Genomic DNA, 23925 nt, shown 5'->3' with positions numbered 1-23925 from the left:
CTAAAAGAAGGATTTTTATCTTAAATTTTGCTGTCCAGTTCTGGAAAAGCTTATCCAAATATGATTTGTGAGACAAAGAAGTGGCTACCAGGATCTAGAAAGTGCTGTCCAAAAAGAAAAAAAAAAAGGAAGTGTTGTCCAATATAGTAGCCAAAGAACTGTCTGCAATAATGGAAATGTTCTATTCTGCACTGTCCAATATATTGGATACTAATAAGCACTAGTTATTATGGTGAAATGTCACTAATGAGCTGATGAGCCGAATTTAAAAATGTGCTTAATTTTAATTAATTTAAATTTAATTAGCCACATGTGGGTACGGTAAGACAACAAGGTGTGTGAGGTGGGGCTTGCTGAGTACAAGTTGATTCGTTTAATCTCATTTCCCTTTTCTACAGGGTTAATAACAGTTCTTTATTGACTCATACAGCATCATGTGCCCAGCAGGGTATCAAATAGAGAGGGAATAAAAAAGAGCTTATATGAAAATAGCAAGTGTTAACAAAGAAGTGGAAAATTTGGAACCCCTGTGCATTGCTGTATGAATGTAAAGCAGCGCAGCTGCTGTGAAAAATAGTATAACGATCCCACAAAAAAAATAGAATTACCATACAATCCGGCAATTCCATCTCTGGGTATACACCCCAGGAAAAGGAGAGCAGACACTGAAATAGGACTATTATTTGGTCTTAAAAAGGAAGAAGATTCTGACACATGCTATAACATGAATAAACTTTGAAGCCATTACGCTGAGGGAAGTAAGCCAGTTATAAATGGACAAATATTGTATGATTCTACTTATTTGAGCTATCTAGAGTAGTCAAATTTACAGAGACAGAAAGTAGAATGGTGGTTGCCAGGGGCTGGGAAGAGAGGGAATGAGGAGTCAGTGTTTAATGGGTACAGAATTGTCAGTTGGGAAGATGAAAAAGTTCTGGAAATGGATGGTGACGGTTGCACAACGATGTGAATGTACTTAACGCAACTGAACTTCACATTTTAAATTGGCTACAATGGTAAATTTTATGTCGCATGTATTTTAATCACAATTTTTAAAAGATAGGTTAAACACAGATCCTCAAGTAATTTGAAAACTAGCACAGAAAAGAGAAATGGCAGTTGGTGATGAACACATGTTGTAGGGATATAAAATGACTATTTATAGATGACCTTCCAACCCCAAGATTCAATGCGTTTATAAGCCCTTCAAATGAGGGATGGCAGTAGTACACAAGATGATGTCCACAGTATACAGGGGATGAGCCTTTATGTGGCAGCTATGTCCCTCTTCAAGCGCTGGCCCTGCTTTATCTGGGCTTTGCCCTAAAGTACTCACGACTCAAAAAATCTAGACTGGAGGTGAGAGCCAACATCTCCAGAAAAATATCTGAAACACAGAAGACCTAGCGGGGGGCCTGGCTGGGTGGTCAGGTCGATTGCAGAGAACCCCTAGAATGCGCCATTATCCATATCTGCACCCCTGCGTAGTCCACTGTCTCAAACCCAACGTGTATTTTTTCCAACTGAATCTCTCTAACCTGCTAACTGCCGCAATTTCTTGACACCTTGGAACTTCCAATCCATTAACCTAATATCTTTTTATTTGGCCTCATCACTATCATTCATGTCCTCTCTTCTCTCGTCAGTCAGTTTAGATGCCACGGTCCTTCATTATAATCATTCCCTTGCATAGACACTCAACACTCTTGTCCCTGTCTCCTCTATCATATTCACCTGGCAGCTCCAAACTCTGGTTATATCTGGTTATGTCTCTGTCTAGTTTTATGCGCCCAAGCAGGCAAATGAGGCTCGTGAAAACACACAACTATACCAACTGGCCTCCCTTTATAGTCATGATCCCGGACTTCAAATGAACCCTTAGTACTATTCAACAATCTGACTACATTTTCAAAGTCCATTTACTCTCTCCCTGTCCCGAGATGCTACTTCCTACTTTCTCCTCTCTTCTCAAACTTCCTCTTACTCTTCACTCTCAGCCGATGGTCTTGCTTCTTCATTGATGATACATATTCCTGTCTCCACATTTACCAGCTTCTGTGCCCATACATTCTGCCTCCCCCTCTGCCATCAGGGAAGAACCCTATCTTCCCCAATAAACCCCAGCTTTCCATCTGTGCACTGGATCCCATCTGCTCATCTACTCAAGAGCATTGCTCTGGCAATTATCTCTTTTCTCTTCTGCATTGTCACTTTTTCCTTCCCTTTTCTGGCTCACACCCATGAGCATACAAGTATGTATATCTTCTAATTAAAAAAAAAAATTCTCCCTTGACTGTACATTTCCTTCCAGCTACTGCCTCATTCCTCTGTCTCCACTTACTCTCCTTTTATTTTCTCTGGGCTCCAAGGAGTCTTTGGTCACCACACACCACCAAACCCTTCTCATCAAGTTCACCACTGACCTCCGTATTTAGTTTTTGATCCTAGTTTTACGCATTTTAGCACCATTTGATAGACTTGACCATTCTTGAAACATTTTTTCATTTGGCTTCGGAACATTCTTTGTCAGTTTACCTCTTATCTCACTGATTATACCTTCTCATTCTCCTTTCTTGTTCTTCATCTTCCTGGCCTCTGAACTTTGGAGTGCCCCAGGACTCAGACTTCAGACATCTAAATTCTGTCTGCACATCATGTTTGTGCTGAAGACTTCCAGATTGAACCCACCATCCCAAAATCACCGATCCAACTGCCTTCTTGACAGCTTAACAACTCCAAACTTCAAGTGTCCAAAATGGAACTCTTTTTTTTTTTTTTTTTTTTTTGCGGTACGCGGGCCTCTCACTGCTGTGGCCTCTCCGGTTGCGGAGCACAGGCTCCGGACGCACAGGCTCAGCAGCCATGGCTCACGGGCCCAGCCACTCTGCGGCATGTGGGATCTTCCCGGACCGGGGCACGAACCCGTGTCCCCCGCATCGGCAGGCAGACTCTCAACCACTGCGCCACCAGGGAAGCCCCAAAATGGAACTCTTTAGTTTTTCACAAACCTCCCCTCCCCTCCCTCAACCTCCACAACTTACTTCCCAGGCAGTCTTCCCCACCTCTGCATAAAGAACCTCTTTTCTTCTCATTGCTCCAAGGAAAAACCTGGACTCATCCTTGACTCCTCTCTCACCCCACCCAATTAGTCAGCCAGTCCTGTCAGCCCCTCCTTGGGAACAGATCCGGAGCCTGCCCATTCTCACCAGCTCCACTGCCATGGCATTGTGTCAGTCAGGGTTTCCCAGAGAAAGAGAACAAATAGGGGATATATCTATATCTATACTGAGAGATTAGACTGTATTATACGGAACTGGCTCATGTAATTATGGAGTCTGAGAAGTCCCAGGGTCTGCAGGTGGCAAGCTGGAGACCCAGAAAAGGTGGTGGTATAAGTCCAGCCTGAGTCTGAGGGCCTGAGAAGCAGGAGAGTGAATGGCCTGAGTTCCAGTTTGAGGTCAAGTCTGAAGTCAGGAGAAAACTGATGTCCTAGCTCGAAGACAGTCAGGCCTAGGGAGAACAAATTTCCCCTTATCCTGCCTTTTGTTCTATTCAGGCCTTCAACAGATGACATGAGGCCCACCCACACAGGGGAGGACAATCTGCTTTACTCAGTCTATGGATTCAAATGCTAATCTCATCTAGAAACACCCTCACAAACATACCCAGAATAATGTTTAACCAAATACCTGGGCAACCCAGGCCTAGTCAAGGTGACATGTAAAATTAACCATCACAGCTTCCTAACTGGCTGGCCTACTTCCATTCTTGTCCCTTAATCTATCCTCAACACAACAGTGGGTTGAAAAAAAAAAGCCACATCAGGTCATACCTCTGTTAAAATTTTTTCAATGTCTTCCCTTCTCAATAAAAGTAAAATTTAAAAACTATCATGACCACCAAGGCCTTATATGCTCTATTTCCCCACCCCAGTTCCACCACCTATCACTCTTCCCTCATTCATTCTGTTCCACCCACACTGATATTACTCCAAGAAGCCAAGCATGCTCCTGCCTCAAGGCCTTTACATCTGCAGATCCCTTGGCTTGAAATGGTCTTAACCCAAATATCCACACTGCTTCCCCCCTCAACGGTTTTATCTTAGAGGCCTTTGCAATAAACCTATTTTCTTCAGTTTATTATAGTACCCCTTCACCTCTCTTACTTTGCTTTACTTTGAAACTAAACTTTATTTTTTTAGAACGGTTTTAGATAATATAGGGAGTTTCCATAACCCTCATTCCCATTTTTCCCTATTACCACCATTGTACAATTAGTATGGTACATCATCACAACTCATGAACCAGTCTTGATACTTAATTACGAACGAAAGCCCATACTTTATTGAGATTTCCTTAGTTTTTACTTAGAGGCCTGTTTCTGTCCCAGGATCCCATCCAGGACACCACATACATTTAGTTGTCAGGTTTCCTTAGGATCCTCTAGGCTGTGGCAGTTTTTCAGACCTTCCTTGTTTTGTTATGACATTCACAGCTTTGAGAAATATTGGTCAGGTATTTTGTAGGATGTCCCACTACTGGAATTTGCCTGTTTTTCTTATGACAAGACTGGGGTTATGGGTTTCTGGGAGGAAGATCACAGAGGTAAAGTGCCACTTTCATCACATCATATCAGGAGCACATACTATCAATATGATTTATGACTGTTAACGTCCCCCTTGATCACCTGGCTGAGGTAGTGTTTTTCAGATGTCCCCATTGTAAAGCTACTCTTTTCCCGCCTTTTCCATATTGTACTTCTGGGGAGAAAGTCACTATGAGCCCCTTGTACTTAAGGAGTGGGAAGTTAGGCTTCTACTCCTTGCAGGTGGAGTATCCACACAAGTTACTAGGAATTCTTCTGAAGGAGAGCCTATCTCTTCACCACTTCCCTATCCAACCATTTATTGCTATGGACTCATGGCGGGGGAGGTTGTTTTGGGGTTTTTTGTTTGTTCTTACTTCAGGTTGTAATCTAATACTACTTCATTTTGTTGTTTAAGCTGCTCCTCCTTTGGCTTTGGGAGCTCTTTCTGTTGGCTCCTGCATTTCTTTGACATTCCCCATCAATGTAGGTCTTTTTTTCACCCCCCTTTTCGAGCACTTTCTAACTTTTTAAGCCTCAGCCTTATTTTTCAAGATACCACTAACCTCACATGATAAACACTTTATCTGTTCATCTTTCCTCACTGGAATGCCGGGTCCTTGAGGGCAATGTCTTGGCGGTGCTTTTGGCCACGCAGTATCCTCAGCACTTGTGTGGACGCTAGGTTAGTATCGAACGAACGAATGAATGAATGAACCGGGCTGGCGTTTAAAGCTCACTGGAAAGGGCTGAATCCGGGTGGGTTCTGGGAAGGCGGTGCTCAGCCTCGGGGGGACCCGCCGACAGGGTCGCGCGGCAGGTGCAGAGCCGGCCGCAGCCCCTCTCAGTCACCCCAGCACTCACAACCGCGCGGGAAACGCACCGGCACGGCCAGCAAACGTCACCAGCGCAGGGGGATCCCGGCGGAAAGTCCCGCGCCTTTGGGCCACGCCCCCGGCGCTGGGGGGCGGCCAAGGAGGCGGTGGCTAGGAAAAGGGGTTACGTGCCTCGGGCGGCGCACTCCGCGGCTCTCAGCTCCTCCGCCCAGAGCATCCGGGGGCGCACAGGAGTGGGAGGAAGCGGAAGCGAGAGCGGGAGGGGTCCCAGTGGTTCGGAGCACCCTGGCTGCTGGCGGGGCGGGGTAGGGCAGGGTGGGGCGGGGCGGGGCGGGGCGGGGCGCGCGGGGATCCGGCGCCGCCGTCCGGGGGCGGGGCCTGGTCCCGTACTGTGGGAACTTCCGACGCCCAGGGTGACGGGCTGGCGCCCAGATGCGGCGGTGGCAGTGGCGCGGAGCTGGGGCGGTCGCAGTGGAGCTGCTGGAGGCGCCGGGAGCCCATCCGCCAGGAGTCGCGCCACGGGTTTCCATCCCCGCCCGGCGCCCAGCGTGGCACGGGCGCCCACTGGAGAGGGCTTCTCGGTTCGCACGCGCGGTCCCGTTCCTGGTTTGTGTTTCTCCCCTTGGGTCTCTTTTTCTCTCGTTCACCGCCCCTAGGAGCGAGGACGCGCCCCGCTAGGCTGTGCGCTGAGAGCTGTGGGGCGACTCGCTTGGTCGGGGACACGAGGGATGCCTTTGGGGGGATGTCGGGTCTCTTGCCGCCTCTCGGCACGTCGGGGAACACGGCATTTGGGTTCCTAATACCGAGCGGAGTGATTGCTTTTTCTCCCAGTGGACAAGGGACTGCGCATTTAGGGCTTCATAGAAATGATTTCAGAGGTAACCTGTTGTAGGCTTCCCTTATACAGTATCCACCCAAGACTACTTTTGTTTTTGAGTCGAAAGGCTGATTTTTAAAAAAAAAAAAATTAGTTGAGGCATTACTTCGGTTTGATCATCTCTTCACTTCCTATTAGGTTGCACTTTCTCAAAAATACCAGAATGGAGACTTCTTGACTTGAACTTGGCAGTATGACTCAGGAGCCAAGAAATACGGAGAAGTTGATACTGCCTTGAAATAGTTCCTTCCAAGCCCACATAAGACTGTTTTCTTTTTAGAAGAATGGGGACAACAGGTAGTGGCAGCGCGTAGAAGCACCACACCGTCCCGAGAGGGAATTCTATCTAGACTCGGCTCATAGTAGCCAAGATCTGTATTACTTCCTGTGGTTCTCATGAACTTGTTTAAGCCGTTTCTCAGCAAAGGGAGGAGTTGTTATTTCCACACGGGTATCCAAAAATGAGTCATAGCGCTACTCTCTTAATTGTGAGACTTTGTTAATGAACTTTTGAAAAGTGAGGTTTGCTCTGGCTGTATTTAAAATAAAATTAAGATGTGAAATGCAGGCGCTGCTAAACTGGGGCTGGTGGTATAGGAAGTAACAGTTTAAAGTTTTGTTTCCAAGAGCACCTGATGGTACAGCATACCAGCTAGGGTCACTAGACTGATGTAAGATAACCATTAAAATCATGCGCTTTGCCACAGAGGCCCAAGAGAAAATTAATTTCACTCTTCAATAACTGGTTTGTTATTACTTTCATTGGGATGGTGTTGTAGAAGTATGTCACATTACCTGGTGATTGTATGTCACTCTGAATCAAGATATTTTGGACAGTTTGTCTTTAGTAAGTTAGTGCCACATGAAAAGTTGTGAAGATGGTGGATACCAATTGGAGCTAAGAAATTAAAATGTTGAAGCTGATAGGTCTGTTGCAGCAGGTTAGCAGCTCTTAGGAAGGGGCACAATAGAGAAGTGGACAGCATCACTGTTGGAGCTGAGCTGAGCTGAATTCAGCCCAGCAGACAGTCATTGGGCACCTTCTCTGTGCCAGTCTCTTTACCGAGCTCTGGTTATACAGTTGAGAATAAGACAAGATCTTGCTGACAAGAGCCCTAAAGACTGGTGTAGAAGCCTGGCAAATCCACTGCAAAATCTAATAGAAGGAGGTGAGTGCAATGACAGATCTATGCCCACAGTAGAGCCTCTGTCCCAATATGACTGAAGTTCTTGCAGATCTGGAATTTTCAATGAAGTGCGTCATCATTTCTGGAAGAACGAGGAAGGTTTTGGGTTTAATCATCTACTTGTCTTTGTAGGCAGCCTGTTGAGCTTATTCGTCAGTGTTTCTTTCAATAAGTGATTTAAAAATATATTAATTAGAAAGGCATGATTTTTAGAGATTCTGAATTGACTATATTTCATGTTATCTAATAACCATGTAAAAATAAGTCTAGCCTGTTATTACCCCTAGACAGTCACAGGCATTTTTAAGTGACTGATTAATGGCATAAAAACGTTATAACTCTATATTGAAGCAACTTTCTGATCACTGTTTTTTATAGTTCAAATCAACCTTTTCTAACGCATTATAGCTGTATGACTCAAAATGAGTAAATCCACTGTTGGGACTGGAATCATGCTGAGGTGCTTTTGGACCTGATACCAGAATATATTCAGCTTCTCCAATTCCGTAAGATATCCAACTAGTGACGGAAACAGTGGTAAATTGGAGACAACTTTACCTTAATTTCCATACTTTATTTCTCTCTCAAGAGCGTCAAAATTACTTTTTCTATGAGAAGGGGTTGAGTGTGATCTTCATCATTGTACTCCCTGAACTTGGCACAGGCTTCAGCCATGATAAGTGTTAGGCAGTAAGTATTCATTAAATAATGAACCTTAATGTAAGAGGAGGAGTCATCAGCGGATGGAGGACTAGACCACCCAGCAGAAGGATCAGCCTGTTTGGGGGTGGACACCAGCTGGGGAGGGGCCTGGAGAGACAGGCTGGGCCAGGTCATGAAGGTCCGTGTGTCATGTAAGAGCTCAGAGTTTATCCTGTAAAGGACTTTAGTCAATCGAATGATATTGTCAGATACCTGTTTTAAAAAGACAACTTAGAATCAAGAGAGAGAATAGATTGGATGAGAGTGGCACTGGCCTTAGGGAGACACAGAGGAGATTGTTGTAATATTCAAGATGAGAAATTAAAGAAGGCTCGAGTCAAGTAGTGACAGTGAGGAATGGAAAAGAGGGAAGGAGCTGACAGATGTTCAGTAGGTGGAACCTGGCCACAGAACCCAGAAGTGGGCAATGAGGGAGAAGGAGGAGGTTAGGATGACTCCCGCGTTTCTAGTTAATGACTAAGGTAGGAACATAAATGGAAGAGTTGGTTTGGTTTCAAGGATGATGAGGATCTCACACAGCGTTTGGCATATAGTCAGTACTCGTGAAACATTTTTGAATGAATACTAACAATAGCTAAAGTTTATTGAGTGCGTATTATGTTCTAGGCACTATTCTAGGCTCATTACGTGAATCAAGTCTTTTACTCCTTATTGCAATTCTGTGAGGTAGGTACTATAGTTAACTACTTTTCACTGGTGAAGGAAGTGCAGTGTTAGTAATTGTCAGAGCCAGGAAATTGATCCCAAGCGTCAGGTTCCAGACCTTGCTTGCTTTTAAAAATTTTTTTTGATATGATTTTTATTTTATATTAGAGTTGATTTACAATTTTGTGTTAGTTTCAGGTGTACAGCAGAGTGATTCAGTTATACATATACATATATCGATTCTTTTTCAGATTCTTTTCCCACATAGGTTATTACATAATATTGAGTAGAGTTCCCTGTACTATACAGTAGGTCCTTGTTGATTATCTATTTTATATATAGTAGTGTGTATATGTTAATCCCAAACTCCCAATTTATCCTTCCTCCTCACCTTTCCCCTTTGCAGATCTTGCATTCTTAACCACTCTGCTCTGATATGGTGTCTTTATGAATGAACGAGTGAATGAATGAATGAATGAATGATGTTTTAGACACTGTGGTGAACTCAAAGTAGAGTCACTCTCCTGATCCTGACAATTCTCCCTCAACCAGGAATAGCCCAACCAATACATGAGATGGGGCTCCCTCTGGTCCTGTTGTGCTGTGGCACCCCTCCCTCCCCCCCACCTTCACCCCAAGAAATACCTGGTTGGTCTAGGAATAAACCTAGAATAATCAGAACATCTCTCCTGGGAATTTAAAACATTTTAATGGAGTGACCGAAGGTTCCCACAGCTTCCACACAACTGTCCTCCCAGTGCCTCAGTTTAGCACCTCGTGTTTCTTAGATGCACTCAATATTTTGTTGCTAAGATCTGTAGTATCGCTCCCACGGGGAAGCAGAAAGGCTGGCCAGGGGGTATTAATCTACAGAGCAGAGTCTGGTGGTAGAAGATTTACTAACAGATGCAGGCAGGTCCATAACAGCTCCAGATCTTATACTCCTGGTTTAGAATCTGCCTTCTGGGACCATTTTGTTCTGGTTTCACCCCAAAGCAGGTACTTACCAGCCCCTCCTGCTTCTAACTTCCAGAATCTTGGTAAGTGAAGCTGGCCCTGCTGTGTCCCCTGTTTTCTTGATTTTTGCTGAGCAAAATGATTCAGGTTTCCTGGTTCGGGCCCTCATTTCTATTTTCAGGTCGATTCCTTTGGTCCCGACAAAGATATTTTTGACTAACAACCCCACCTCCCCCCCCCTAAAAAAAAAAATCTGACCCCAACTCTTCACTATTCTCATCATTTCATGATTCGGCCTACCTTGGCATTGAATAATTCTCTGAGTTTTCTTCAGCAAACACGGTCTAATTCTCTTTTTCCTCAGGGGCCTCTACTTTGGACCATGTAAGGATTATAGACGTTGAATTAATGTTGTACCTAAATGAATCAGCAAACTCACTGGAAGTTTGAAAATGTTCAAATATCTAAAACTAGAAGTTTTGAAATGTTTTCTCCACGTACAAACAAAATGTTTCATTCAGCATTTCTTTAGCTTTACCAGGAAATCTAGATATTTATAGTTTCTCATTATATGAGACTTGACATGAAGCCTTCCGGGGTGATCCAGCCCACATGTTTACCCCTTGGTCTAAATTCCTCTATGCCTGCCTGTAATTCATTCAGTGCTCAGAGAACAATACAGGGAAGGGTTTTGGTTAATATTTCATGTGGGTTTGTCTGGCCTCCTCATTTTGACTGTGGTTTCCCTGAGAGCGGAGCATTGCGAGAGTTAGGGGCTCTGGTAGGTCTCTAAGCCTCCGAGTGCTAACCATTCTGTGACTTTTGCTGATAATGAAACCGCCTGTCAGGGTAAGTCATTTGCTGGTCACTCCTTCTGAGTCTGTGGATACCAGACATTATCTGTGCATCTCATTCAAGTTCTTTGTAAGACTCAATAATTTGGTAATTTTTAGTAGGGAGACGTTTTAGGATTGGTAATTTCCAGTTATCTTTCTTGAGCTAATTAAATGTTTTCAGTTAATGTACTTTTTTTTTCTTTTTAGTGGATACGGTATCAAGGTAATCCAGAAATAACAAGTTGCTTAGAAAAGTGTTCCCCATTTTGTATACCCAGTTGTTTTACTTGTTTCTCTGTTCAGAGATATAAAATGACATTTCATTGCTCATTGCATAACCTTTTGGGTAATCATGTGAATTCTGACTTTTCAGAGTAGTGGAAATAACTCTCCTGCTATCTTCATATGGAAAAAGAGTGAACAAGGATTGTTGTCACTTCTGTTTCAGTTTCAGGGTTGCAGCAATGCATGTCTCACCTCCTGGGTTGTTTTTTTTTTAAATTTTCTATTATGTGCCTGGGTGTATTGACTAGTGACACAAATCTTTTAATTTCAGATAAAGTCAGGCACAGTGTGTAAGATGAATTGTATAATATTAGTAGATATCCCACTTCTTCCTCTCCTCTTTCCTGATTATCACATGGTAAACCAACATATAGTGATGTCAGCTGACAAGACTGTACAGTTCTTCATTACTTACAAAGTACTCTCATGGATATTTTCTCCTTTAATTCTCATAAAAGCCTGGCAAAACAGATATAATAAGTATTATTACTATTGTTGTCTGTATTCGAATTCTATAGATGAGGAAAGAGACCCTGGGAGAGATTAGGGGACCACCCAACGTTACCCAAGAAGTAAGGTGCAGAGGCCCAGTATGCTGTGCTCTCACTACTTGACTAAAAGAGGCAAGTCCAGTACCTTAGGTCAGGTTTCCTGGAAACAAACTCTGAGATTTGCACACAAGAAATTTATGAGGAGGTGCCCTGGGAATAACACTTGGCAGGGAGGGAGGGCAGCAGGATTACGCAGAGGGAAGAATTAACTGCAGCGCACGTACAATGGTGGTCTCAACAGTGGGGAGCTTTGGAGGTGGGATGGCCCTTCAGAATCATTCTGCCACCATGAAGCAAGGGAGCTGGTCACTGTATCGCCAACATCACATGGCCTGCATTCAGGCAGAAAGTGTAATCTTGGACAAAGCAACTCCCTTTAGTCAAGGGCAATTCCTGGAGCTGTGAACCTTCCGCAGCCAATGTTCCTGGCAGCCGGGGGAACAGGGGCCTTGGTCGTGAAGGGATCTGAGTATCACATCATCCACTACATTTCTCTGGAAGACAGCGTTCTCTGCGAGGGCCTTGCCGTTTCTTTCTAACCCAGATCATTGCCCTGATGAGTGAAGCCCAGAAAGCTGGCATTAAGGCCCTTAAGGATTTCAAATAGCCAACCAGAGAGCAAGAAGACAGTAGCCTTCATCCTGGGAAGATTAGTCGCAGAAGAGCCAGGTGAGGCTTGGCTAGGATGAGTGGAGTGGGGTGCACAGTAGAGAAAGCTAACCAAACACCCAGGCTGTCCAGACCACCGACAGAAGTGCTGGTCTTTGCTGCAATTCAAGGCTTTACCCTTGTTAAATGGTAAACAATTTTGTGATATTAAGCTACATTTTCTCTCTCTTCTCTCCATCCTCCCCTTTCCCTTTTTTATAAGCCTTTGACAGGCCCCAGACTGTTCCAGTGAATCTCAGTATGTAGCCTGTAGGTTATAAGATCAGAATTGCCTGAGATATTTTAAAACATCCTCTATGAACCAAGGAACAACAAAAAGAAAACAGAAAGGGAAGTCCAGGCCAACTTTCAAGATCTACTAGAACAGAATCTTTAAAAGTGGAGCCCATGAATCGACATTTTCAACACATTTTCCCCAGATGATTTTGATCCATGCTATGGTTTAAGACCCGTTGCCCTGAACCATTATGCCCTTGAGGGTGACCAAGCCTATTGGAATTTTTCAGATTAGCAAGAAGCCATGGGAACTGTGGAACAGAGGAGCACCTGAGCCTTAATCCCAGCAGGCTTGATATAGTAATATTCACCCCTTGTCTTTCATAGCATATTCCTGGTGTGGCCAATGGGGAGCCTGGCCCAAATTCCTTGGCTGGCTTCTGACCAGGATTGCTGGAGAGAGGCAGATGTTTCTGGCTTGGCTTTTTACTATCTTGATAACTGGGGGAGAGATGCCAAATTCCTGGAATAGTTGTAGATAAAAGCCGGGGGGTGGGGTGGGAATCAGTGAATTTATAAGAATCAGTAAACTTCCTAGGAGAGTAAGATTTTCCAGAAAAATCTTATGCCAGATGAAACTTTGAGGTGCTGTCTTAAAGCTTTAAATGACTGTCTAATAGGATGAGACAGATTAACTGTGTCAGGAAAATATATTATCTGATTCATTGAAATGGGGAATAATTATTTTTCTTCAAAAGGAAAAACACTGAATTTGAGTCAGGTCATTGTCGGAAATGTTAGTCACCTAAAGAATAATCTGGTAAAACTCCTAGCACATATTGATATGTTTGGTTCACTCCTGCAGTACCAAATTGCTCTAGTTCCTATACCTTCAATGCTTTATGCCTTTGCTCAGGTTGTCTCTGCCTGGTCCCTTCCCCTTCTCCTTGCCCGCTAACCCCTGTTAAACCGTTTAGAATCAGCTCAGACATCACCTTCTCTAGGAAGCCTTCCCTTCCCCTTATCCAGTTGAGTTCACCATTTTCTACTGAGCTCAGAAAGTAAACCCATATGTCCCCCTATTATTACATTTTTTTATCATTATCCTCCCTACCAGCCTGTGAGCACCTTGAGGGCAATGACTGTCTTCTTCATCTTGGTGTACAGGACACCTAGCCTCATCAAAAAGGATTGAAAGACATAATCAGTCTAGCAAGCATAGTTATTCAACAGATATTTATTGAGCCTCTTCTATTAGCTGGACATTTTGGGGTGCATGGCAAACACAGTAAGTACAGCCCTTGACCCCATGGAGCTTATTGGCAAGCAAAGAAGACAAGCAATGAAACAATTAACAATGGAATATGATGAATATTAGGAAAGAGGAGGTATAAGAAAGTGTGAGATCATGGAGTCAGGAACGCAGCTTAATCTAAGGTCAGAGAAAGTGTCCCACTCTTATGAAACACAATTTATATAAAAATAGAAGCTATGAGCCTGGCTTTGGTTATAAGACAAGGGACCTCTTTTTAAACAAAGGAAGATCTTTTGGTCTCTGTAGTTCAAAACTGACCCATCCTTCACATGCATGTGTGTGTGTGTGCGTGGTGTGTGTTTATAGTATGTGAGTGCACACACTGGCAAAGAGAGAACAAGAAAATGACTCCTTCATTTATTGAATAAAATAGATGCTGAGGAACAGGGAAGGAAGTTTCTGTGTGTCTCTTTCAATGTTCCATTGCTAGAAGCTAATTTGTTAATATTTTAATATGTAATATACAGTAAAATGATGTAAACTTAAAGCTCTGAAAATCATGAGATTATATTACAGCTTTTTAAGAGTTAATTTTAAGAATCTGATGATTATGGCCTAGGAGGGCGCTTGACAGATTTGCCTTTGGGTCTTATTATAGACCAAGGTTGCAGAACCTTTGCTTAGAGGTCAGTGTCTGCTCTGACTTCTCATCTTTCCACTTCACTTTCTCAGCTCTGCTGAGAGGGGATGCAGCACTTGTATTGCAGTTGGTAGCCTCTACCTGGTTTAGCAGCTCAACTCATGCTAATTCCCCAATGGATGCTAATACCATCCATTGGGGAATTCCCTGGCAGTCCAGTGGTTAGGACTTGGCACGTTCACTGCCAAAGCCCAGGTTCAGTCCCTGGTTCAAAAAAAGAAAAAAAGGATACCATCCATTTGGCTGATCGCAGAGAAGGGAGGATTAAGTCATCATGGGGCAGCGTTTACTAGATGTAGATGGAGGTGTAGAATGCTCTGCTGTATCTCATTTAAGTCAACATAAACATATCTACACCATCCAGCATCTCAAAACGTTGATACTAAAAACTGGAATTAAAGACTATAGTGCAAGTGAAATATAACTCAGACTGGAAGTGTGATTTTTAAGTGAATGGACATGTGATGTCCTATGATGACCATCTGCAATGTTTTCTCACATCTTTACTTCCATGCTTTGGCATATTCCTTGGTATTGCAAGTAATACTCAATATATGTTCTAATTTTTTTCTTGCTTTTACTATAAATATTGTATATAGGGAGTATATGAATGGTGAGGAAATAATTCTAAACATTTGTTCTTACATTTTCTATTTTGCATAGTTCGAGCTTGGTTTATTGCTGCAGTGTAGGTGGGTGACGAGTTTAACCACTGTGAATCCAATTGAATACTTTTGTAAATTATGTCAACTTTTATGTTTTCAATGAGAATGAGAATTTTTTAATAAAAAGCTATGGTGGTGAACTGTAATATTTTTCTCCTTTTGGAAATGTAGAACTCTTTAGAGGATGAAGCTTATCCCTTAAAGAGTCAAAACTATAGTAGTGTCAACTCATCTGAAAAGCTTAACAGTTTGTAGAAGAAAATTCCATGTAGTCAGCATAATTTTGTTGTTGTTTAATTAGAAAACTTCTCAAGGTATTAATTGCCCTTTGCTGAAACTTAGAGTGCCACGAACATTTTCTCCTTTCTGTTGACATCTAGATACCTACACCTACCACTGACAGCAGCATAAATACACAATAGTATTTTCAATTTTATTCTTTCCATCTAGTAACTAAAGCATCGATAAACATTGTATTGTGATTTCCCCCCCTCATTTTTGTCTACGTTAATAAGTCTAAATTAGTATCTTATTTTTAATTTGTATTTATTTGCTAAAGAGCAGATACTATCATTTCATATTTTTATTGAGAATATTTTATCTCCTGTGATTGTCTTTCTGTATATCGTCTTATCAGTTGAGGTTGTCTATTCACATAATTTTGTGTACCTACCTAATGTCTATTATGTTTTGTGCAAATATTTTCTTCCAATCTCTTGCTTTAATTTTTAGTATTTATCATTCTTTCTTGTTGCATAGAGATTTCAAATTTTATATAATCAGATTTGGTTGTCTTTTTCTTTGAGAGTTCTTCCACAACCTCAAATCCCATAGAAAGTTATTATCCCAGAGTACTGATAAATATTCCACTTTATTTTCTAGTAATACTTCTGTTACTGATGTTTGCATTTTTAATTCTTTGATGTTCTTGAGGTATATTATGGGGTCTTTGGTAAGGATTAGAGAGAAATACATTCTTGCTAGTCAATTACATCATCTAGTTGCTTAAATTTTTTCCTCCCCTATTATTTTTTGATGGCTGCTTCTTCATAAACTAATATTTTATATATAATTGGTATATTTCTCCATGTTTTATTTGTGTCCATTTATCTAATTTTCAGGTTGGCAAAAGTATCACGCTTTTAATTATTGTCTTATAATAGGTGTTAATATCTGCTAGGGCTTCCCCCGCTTCACCAGTGCTGTGTTCTTTTCAATTTCTAAAAAAATTAATTATTTATTATTTGAGCTTTATTTTAGGATCACTTTCTTTTTCAGATTTTTTTTTAACCCTGGCAGGAATTTTGGATTTAGTTCAGTCAAAATATTAACTTGAGGAGAGTTTCAGATTCCACTTATAAATGTGTATAAGTGTTCATTCTAAAGCAGAACCTGTAAAGAGATGTTTACATGAGAAAGAGAGAGAGAAAGAAGTGAGCAGACAAGACGGAGGATTCCTAAAGAGTTCCTGCTTAGCGCCAAGCCAAACTCATAAATTCACACCATTGCCCTTTGGATTAGTGTTTTGGATATCTAGAAAGCCTTTTTTCTTCCTTCCTGCTTTCTTCCCTCCCACCCTTCTTTTCTGCGTCCCTTCCTGCCCTCCTTCTTTCCTCTTTCTCTCTCTAGTTTTTAGTTTCATCAAACTTACTCATACATAATTAGAGTCAACTAGTTCCATAAAACATTTAATGAAAAATAAAAGTCTAATGACAAAAAGTCTGTTTAATTTCCCCCTTCCGAAAGGCAACTACTTTCGACTATTTTTGCTGTTTCTTTTAGTATTTATATTCATGTCTCTAAATAACACTCTTCTGTTACTATTTCTTGATTGTTTTTTGTTTTGTTTTAGGCATGACCTATTGACTGCTCTGTATGGAAGATGGTGTTTTAGCTCATTTTCACACCTTTTCCCCAGATACGCACCCTTTCTGTCCCCTCCTCCCATCCTCCCAACACAATTCCATTCTAACTTGTTAGATCAGTATTCCATGATTTTATTTTTATGATTATGAAAATGCTAGTCACAGCTGAGCCATGTATTATATCATGATTACTTTCCTGCAACTACATAATGTTTTTTCTGGAAGTTAATTGGTTTTTATTGTTGTTAGTTTCATTTACACTCACAACCTACTCAACCCCAAATTGTCTAAATCTCTGCTCCAGCAATTTTGACCCATAAGGCATTCTATCAGTTTCATTTTTCTGAAGAAATCTCTCCTGCCGCCTACTCACCTAATCTAGACAGATATCTTTTCAGCCAGGTTCATAGTTATTATCTTAGAGTTTCCGTTTGCCATCATCCTGGAATGCCTTTGCCTCTTTCCTCTGTTAGAACTCACGTTAGGATTCTTTATTTTGTATATTTTCTGCTTCATTTCCTTATTTCCTGAGAAAGAGAACATAGGATATAAAAAATTTTGAGACTTTGTAAATCTGAGAATGTCTTTATTCTACTCTCACATTTGATTGATGGTTTGATTGAATTCTGGGTTGAAAATACATCTTCCTCAAAAGTTTAAAAGGCATTGTTCCATTAGCTTTTTTTAAAATAAATTTTTATTTATTTTTATTTTTGGCTGTGTTGGGTCTTCATTGCTGAGCGCGGGCTTTCTCTAGTTGCGGCAAGCGGGGGCTACTCTTCGTCATGGTGCGTGGACTTATTGCAGTGGCTTCTCTTGTTGCGGAGCACGGGCTCTAGGCATGCAGGCTTCAGTAGTTGTGGCTCGCAGGCTCAGCAGCTGTGACTTGTGGGCTCTAGAGTGCAGGCTCAGTAGTTGTGGCACACGGGCCCAGCTGCTCCGTGGCATGTGGGATCCTCCCAGACCGGGGCTCGAACCTGTGTGCCCTGAATTGGCAGGTGGATTCTTAACCACAGTGCAACAAAGGAAGTCCCATGTTCCATTAGTTTTAAGTGTTTTGACCTTTAATGTTTTGTAGGTGATCTGTTTCTCTCTGTCTCTTTCTCTCTCCTTGTATAATGTCCTCTCTCTGCAATTCCTATTATTTGGAATTTGAACTTAAAGGATTGGACCCCTAAATTCCTCATCTTTTCTGTTATTTTTTACTTCTTTTTCTTTCTTTCTACTTTATGGAAAATGGTCTTCCATTCTTCTGCCTATAGGACATAGGTCAGTGTGCTGGATGGTAGGTGAACAGAGGGCTTGGAGGTCCAACATTCCCTATAAAAACATTCACTTAATCCTCCTCTCTCCAGGTGGGTATCTCTAACCCAGTCTACATTCAGAGGCTAGCCTTGCTCCTCTCCTGCCAGGGTAGGACAGGGGATGGTGGATACACTCACTTGTTAAAAAGGCTTCTAACCAAACATATTTGTTGTTACCCCGCCACCATCACCTCGTTTTCCGTAAGTACTCTGCCTTCAATTCTGGTTCCTGAACCTTTGAGTACTTGTTTATGGTGTAATCATTTCTTGGCCTTCTCCACTCTTTGCTTAGGATTCAACTTCCTTGTATCTGCTGGGCTAGTTGTCACTGCCCATTTGCTTTACGGCTTCCAAAATTTTGTTGCTGCTCTCTTCTATCTTGTTTTTTACCTCATTGGTGTATGCCTTTTCAAAAGTTCCTTTAGTGGAATTTTGGAAGGGAACAAAAGTAATGTTTAATTTGCCATTTTACCCAGAATATAGGTCTTCTTTAAACATACAAGTGTGTTTTCTGGATTGAGTAGTATGTTAAGCTACTAGCACATAAGAACAGATACATTCATCAAAATAGCTATTTACTGCCTTAAAAAAGTAGAGGATGGAACATAGGATTGGGATGTTTAAGTGGGCAAGCTTTTTCTTTTTTTTTTTAATTAATTAATTTTTTGGCTGTGTTAGGTCTTCATTGCTGCGCACAGGCTTTCTCTAGTTGTGTCGAGCAGGGGCTACTGTTCGTCGTGGTATGTGGGCTTCTCATTACAGTGGCTTCTCTTGTTGCGGAGCGCAGGCTCAGTAGTTGTGGCTCGTGGGCTTAGTTACTCTGCAGCATGTGAGATCTTCCCGGACCAGGGCTCGAGCCTTTGTCCCCTGCACTGGCAGGCGGATTCTTAACCACTGCGCCACCAGGGAAGTCCCAAGTTTTTTGTCTTTTTTTTTTTTAATATGTATTTATTTATTTGGCTGCGCTGGATCTTAGTTGCAGCATGAGGAATCTTTTAGTTGCGGCATGCAGGATCTAGTTCCCTGACCAGGGATCGAACCTGGGTGCCCTGCATTGGGAGCTTGGATTCTGAGCCACTTGACCACCAGGGAAGTCCCTAAGCAGGCAAGTTTTGAATTTGGACAGGGATTGGGAGGGGTGAGATATCTCTGGTTGCAGGGCAGGATGACGTGGCCATAGTGGAGTTTCTTTGGGCCAGGACAGACTAAGGGCAGTGAAGTTAAAAGTGAGTAGCTCTCATTTACAGATTTTCCTGTTGATAGTTACGGAGAGTGTGTATGTTTACCAACATGAGTAAAACCATAAGTATCATGTGAGAAAATACTTGCCTTTGTTGAGAACCCACTCACTGTGTCTCAGGCACCTTACTGAGCACCCCTGGAGATGGATAGTGTTTTTCCAATTTGCTGAGAGCTGGGAATCCACTACAGGTTTATTCGACTTTGCAGCATGATTTAAATTCTAAGCTGTTATATCTTCATGTCATAGATGACACCAGTTATTGAAATTCAGAAAAATTTTGTAATTACACAGACAACTGAAGATGTATTTCCCTCATTGTCTTCATAGTTATGTCTTTAAATTGTTGAGAATGAGCAAGTTGCATAAGTTTAGTTTCAGCTATACCTGTATTTTAAATATTTCAAAAGTCTTATTTCACATTTTTGAAATTTTCATTTATGTCTTTAAAAATGCTTTCTGGGCTTCCCTGGTGGCGCAGTGGTTGAGAATCTGCTTGCCAATGCAGGGGACACGGGTTCGAGCCCTGGTCTGGGAAGATCCCACATGCCGCGGAGCAACTAGGCCCGTGAGCCACAACTACTGAGCCTGCGCGTCTGGAGCCTGTGCTCCGCAACAAGAGAGGCCGCGATAGTGAGAGGCCCGCACACCGTGATGAAGAGTGGCCCCCGCTTGCCACAACAGGAGAAAGCCCTCACACAGAAACGAAGACCCAACACAGCCATTAATAAATAAATTTAAAAAAAAAAGCTTTCTATAAACATTTTTTGCTTATCTAAAATATATATATATATATATTTTTTTTTTTTTTTTTGCGGTATGCAGGCCTCTCACTCTTGTGGCCTGTCCCGTTGCGGAGCACAGGCTCTGGACGCGCAGGCTCAGCGGCCATGGCTCACGGGCCCAGCTGCTCCGCGGCATGTGGGATCTTCCCGGACCAGGGCACGAACCCGTGTCCCCTGCATCGGCAGGCGGACGCTCAACCACTGCGTCACCAGGGAAGCCCTAAAATATATATTTTTAAAGGACTGAGACCATGACTCTTTTGCCCACTGAGTTAACCTCATCCCCTCTTATTTCCTGGCACAGAGTACAATAGATACAAAATACCTGTTGAATAAACACATGAAAGTGTCTGTCCCAGTAGCTTGTGCAGGCATATGTGTCCTGAAGATGTGCACAAGAACATTAAATCACATAGTCTATTTCATGAATATTACTTAGAAGCTAGTTAACACAGTGCCCAACTTGGTTTAGCTAACAAGATGCCATGATTTTTACACTCTTGAATATATTTTAGTTAATACAATTGAGATTTTTAAAAAATATAATGTTAAAATCTTATTACAGTATAATGAATGCTCAACAGAAAAGTGAAAGGTATGATATTTAAAATTGTATGTGTTGGGCTTCCCTGGTGGCGCAGTGGTTGGGAGTCCACCTGCCGATGCAGGGGACACGGCTTCGTGCCCCAGTCCGGGAGGATCCCACATGCCGCGGAGCGGCTGGGCCTGTGAGCCATGGCTGCTGAGCCTGCGCGTCTGGAGCCTGTGCTCTGCAACAGGAGAGGCCACGACAGAGGCCCGCGTACCGCAAAAAAAAAAAAAAAAAAAAAGTTGTATGTGTTTCATGGTTGCTGATAATTATTCTACATGGATATTGATAGTTTCTTCATGAGAGAACAAATAAAGTTATTCTTTAGCTATAGAATTTTCTGCAGTTTTGGTGGGATAGGAGGTTATCCCCTGAATCCAATTATGAAAGTTACCAATTACCACTGCAAAGATGCAGCATCTCTTTAATACAAAATAGAAGCTCAGATATAAGGGAAATTTAAAATTCTGTTAATATTAAAAAATCTGTAAGATTATATTTTTGGTGTTGAGTCTATATTAGTAATAAGCAACACAACTGCTATGTGGAACAGTTTATATTGGGGTAAATGTATAAGAAATTTGGTCAGCTTCTGCTTTTTAGTTTGTCAGTTTTGTTTTCAAAAAGTTGTTATTTGTCTTCTTTGATAAGTGTAATGTGAGATATTCCCTTCAAATTTCATTATGATAAATGAGTTTGTTTCCTTGGACATCTTGTATACAGTAAATGCAAGGCATTTAACTCATACTTTGCTGAGGTTCTGAGTGAATATAGGGCATTAATATTCTGTCACTTGAGTTAGGAATAATATAGAAACTGATATTAGAATAGTTGTTGGGTTTTACAGTATCATTTAAAATCACTTGGTCTGCACATGTTTCTTAAGGAGTAGTACTTGTAGTATTTTAAATGAACTACCTGGTGAAATAAACTGATTATGAGTGGCAACTGTGCAAAATAATAACTCCTAACACCATGTTTGTAAACGACGTTTAAATTTACAGAGTGCTTTTATATACATTATCTACCTCATTTACTGATCAAAAAAGAAACCCTTATGAGATAGTGTCATTGCCAATTTACAGATGGAGAAACTGACACTCAGAGATATGAAATGTCTCGCTCTACTTTATACAGCTAGAGAAGGAAACGGGGAGCAGTCCTCTGACACCCAGGGGAGTGCTTTTTCTCGCACGCGCCACATTTGTTTTCAGGACTCAAGCCAGTTAGCTGATGAGCAAGACTTCTTCCCAGTATGTTCCTGGAAAGCAAAACAAACACCGCTCCCCCACGAGCAACAAAACCTCATGGGGTGGGGAATGGGGCTTACCTCTGTGAGACGTTTATGAGGGAGATGTTCGAAGGATGTTTACTGAATTAAAATTGTTCATCTGTTCCCACAAGAAAACCTAGCCACTGACTTTACAAACCCCGAGTCCTGAACATAGCAGTCCTCAGACTGGCTTAGGCACTTCAAGACTCAGTCTCCCAAGTGTGTGGAATTGGAGTAACCGCTTTGGGATTCTTAAGTGTGAAAGTAAAACATGAGGATTCTCTCTCTTTTTTAAAGAATTTCCTTTCCCTTTCCAGGTTGCCCTCGGTGTTCCTTTTTACCTGCTACCACCTGCACGAAAATGTTGGTGGTGAAAAGTATGGTGGTACCTGCCCTATAGCCCTGCATCCCTGAGGGGTTCCCTGGCAGGAGGAAACCCAGAGAACTCTTGCAGTTTACGAGGAAAATGTTCCATAGTTCACAGTATCAGGGTCAGTTCTTCTGGATACTGTCTCTTAAGAATTCACAACTTTCTAGATTAGAAAAGAGTCTGGAAGAATATGTATTAGCCTTTTATCATTGGTTATTTTATAGTCATTATATATAGTGGTATTAAACGATGAGACATGTTTACTTTCCATGTAAAACAATTGTGTCATTGGATTATTTCTTCTTTTCAAAGAGCAAGGGTTGCATTCATACTCAGAAAAAAAGAAATTTTTACAAAAAAAGAGTTGGAAGAAAAAGTTATTGAAAACCTTAAACAATCTGGTGACCCACAGATATTAGTGTTCACTTACGATTATGAGATGAGTAACAAACTGTTAGTAATAAACTGTTAGCAGTATATCAACAAATGCACTATTTATACTAATAGTTACTGAATCTGCATTCATTTTTTGAGTAAATTAAAATCACAGAATAGACGATAATCGGGCGCATATACAGAGTGCTTACTGTCTGCTGGGCACTCTTCTAAGAGCTTTACCTGGATTATCTCATTTAATTCTCTTCATCATCTTACGCAGTTGGTATTTATACATGTGGAAGATAAGGCAGAGAGAAGGTGACTGCAAGGAAATGTGACATCAGCAGACATTTGAAAAGCACTTATCTATTAGGAATCGCCCTCTCTTACTACTGGGAACCCTGAAACCAGTGAGAGAGCCCAGGTTAGTCCCAGGGGTGGCAGAGTTTATCTTCTCAGGCTGGACACTTAGCCACTCTCTTCCACTGCCCTGAGTGGATGTGGAATTCTAACCAGGTTCTACAACTGAGAAGCAGTATCCTGATTACCTTAAACACTCTGAAAGACTAGTAGGGTCTTAATCCACTTCTAATGTTCCTTAGGAACGTGGTACACATTACACTAATTTTTATTCTTTTTCATTTGTTAGCAAGAATTGTCTCTGGTTCAGTCTTGGATGACAAAGGGAGGTTTGGAATATGGCAGGAGAGTCGTGTTTGGAAGTTGTATTTTGCCTAACTGGTGTTCTTTACTTTAGTGATCTGAACAATAGACTTGTGATACACTTAACTATCTACCTCCATTTCAAAACTGGCTTTTCAAGTTTTCAGAACCTCTTATCACACTGAAACTCAGCCAAGGTTAGAACTGCCTAGTATCTCTGTGCTGTCCTGCCCCCACTGCTCAAGAACCCCGATTTAGCATACTGCATTATCAAACAGCTTCTGCAGAATCTTGCTTGTGGAGGCTGCTTGTGTATGAGATAATCTTTTTTTAGCATCATTTTTTTTTCTCCTCACCATGCTTATGACCATATTCCTCAAAAGGAAAGGAAGACTGTCCTCAGACGTGTTAAGAAACACATGCTCCTTTTATGTGTATGCTTTACATTAACGTTTGTATACAATATGAATAG

At 41.8% G+C, this 23925-nt stretch overlaps 1 protein-coding gene and 1 long non-coding RNA gene across 4 annotated transcripts in view; one reads left to right on the top strand and one right to left on the bottom strand.

The window, feature by feature from the left end:
• LOC137204950 (uncharacterized) overlaps nucleotides 1-5717 on the bottom strand; it is a 28570-nt gene extending 22853 nt beyond the window's left edge. The window contains exon 1 of the long non-coding RNA XR_010933923.1: nucleotides 5151-5717. This is a non-coding gene — a long non-coding RNA (uncharacterized lncRNA). The remainder of the gene's footprint in view (nucleotides 1-5150) is intronic.
• Nucleotides 5718-5802: 85 nt separating this feature from the next.
• The window catches only part of STX11 (syntaxin 11), a 39014-nt gene continuing 20891 nt past the window's right edge, over nucleotides 5803-23925 (top strand). Inside the window, exon 1 of one of the 3 annotated variants that reach the window (XM_067701870.1) lies at nucleotides 5803-6026. The gene's annotated coding sequence lies outside the window, so the exon portion shown is untranslated. Of the gene's footprint in view, nucleotides 6027-6154; nucleotides 7467-23925 lie in introns of those variants that run through there. The other 2 variants (XM_067701869.1, XM_067701872.1) reach the window with 2 other exon arrangements.

Source organism: Pseudorca crassidens, chromosome 13 (assembly GCF_039906515.1).
Source record: "Pseudorca crassidens isolate mPseCra1 chromosome 13, mPseCra1.hap1, whole genome shotgun sequence".
In the NCBI taxonomy this organism is placed as follows: domain Eukaryota; kingdom Metazoa; phylum Chordata; class Mammalia; order Artiodactyla; family Delphinidae; genus Pseudorca; species Pseudorca crassidens.
This window is presented reverse-complemented; position numbering and strand designations above follow the sequence as displayed.